The following is a 403-nucleotide window of genomic DNA, read 5'->3' as shown; positions in this document are numbered from 1 at the left end:
CCGGGGCCCACTTGGTGTGTGCTTGGGCTGAGCTTGAGTGTTACACGTGTAGAGGTCATTCCTGGAGTTGAACGCCAGTTTTGGTGCCAGTTTGGGCGTTGAACTCCACTTTGCAGCTTGTTTCTGGCGCTGGACGCCAGAATTGGGCAGAGAGCTGGCGTTGAACGCCAGTTTGCGTCGTCTAAACTTGGGCAAAGTATGGACTATTATACATTGCTGGAAAGCCCTGAATGTCTACTTTCCAACTCAATTGGAAGCGTACCATTTCGAGTTCTGTAGCTCCAGAAAATCCACTTTGAGTGCAGGGAGGTCAGAATCCAACAACATAAGCAGTCCTTCTTCAACCTCTGAATCTAATTTTTGCTCAAGTCCCTCAATTTCAGCCAGAAAATACCTGAAATCA

This window comes from Arachis ipaensis, chromosome B04 (assembly GCF_000816755.2).
Source record: "Arachis ipaensis cultivar K30076 chromosome B04, Araip1.1, whole genome shotgun sequence".
Taxonomy (NCBI): Eukaryota; Viridiplantae; Streptophyta; class Magnoliopsida; order Fabales; family Fabaceae; genus Arachis; species Arachis ipaensis.
This window is presented reverse-complemented; position numbering follows the sequence as displayed.